Below are 999 nucleotides of genomic sequence, written 5' to 3'. Positions count from 1 at the left end.
ACTCCGGCCGCGCATAGCGCACGCACGCGCCCAACCGTGCCACCTCTGCTCGCCGTTGCTCGCCCGCGTTGTTGTAGCTCTGCTCCTACCGCTGCTAGCTCCGCCGCCGGCTGCTACTGCTACCACCTGCCATCGCAGCCGCCTGCACGCCCTACGCTCGCTCGCAGCTAGCGCCCGCGCCCACCAGGGTCGCACCCTTCTTCCCCTTGGCGCCGGCGCTGGCCTCGCTGGCCTCACTGGCTGGAACCCAGCCGTGGCCTTGGGCCATTGCACGAAGGAGCCGGCCTTGCTAATCGGGATTAGCCCATACTGTTTTTATTAGTAGAATAGTTAGGTACCCTATGACCAGTGCCCCCTGTTTAGTTTTTTTCTACTAGTTTAGTTAGGTTCTTTTAGCACATGTGTCTATGACATGTGGGCTCCATGGGACCGTTGACTAGTCAACGATGGACCAGTCAACTGCTGACTAGGAAGTTGACTGGCCCCACTGGTCATCCCCTCTGTACACTGCTGGGTGCACTGCACCAGGTGCACCAAGCCTTTTCCCTTTTATTTCTTGAAATTAAATAAATTCCAGAATTTTAAAAAATGATTTAAAAACTTTGAAAATTCATATAAAATAATCCGAAACTCGGATGAAAAAGTTTTATATATGAAAGTTGCTCAGAACGACGAGACGAATTCGGATACGCAGCCCGTTCGTCCATCACGCATCCCTAGCATAGTGAACGCGCAACTTTCCCCTTTGATTCGTTTGTTCGAAAACGCGAAACACCGGGAATATTTTCCCTGATGTTTTTCCCCTTCACCGGTACCACCTCTTACCACGTTAGGGCACCCCTAGCACCGCTACTTGTCATGTCATGCATCGCTATGCATCTGTTTGCTTAATATTTATTGTTTTTTCCCCTCTTCTCTCGCTAGACACCGAGACCGACGCCGCTGCTACGCAGTACGACTATGGTGTTGACGACCCCTCTCTCTTGCCAGAGCAACCAG

This window comes from Triticum dicoccoides, chromosome 5A, assembly GCF_002162155.2.
Source record: "Triticum dicoccoides isolate Atlit2015 ecotype Zavitan chromosome 5A, WEW_v2.0, whole genome shotgun sequence".
Classification (NCBI taxonomy): Eukaryota; Viridiplantae; Streptophyta; class Magnoliopsida; order Poales; family Poaceae; genus Triticum; species Triticum dicoccoides.
This window is presented reverse-complemented; position numbering follows the sequence as displayed.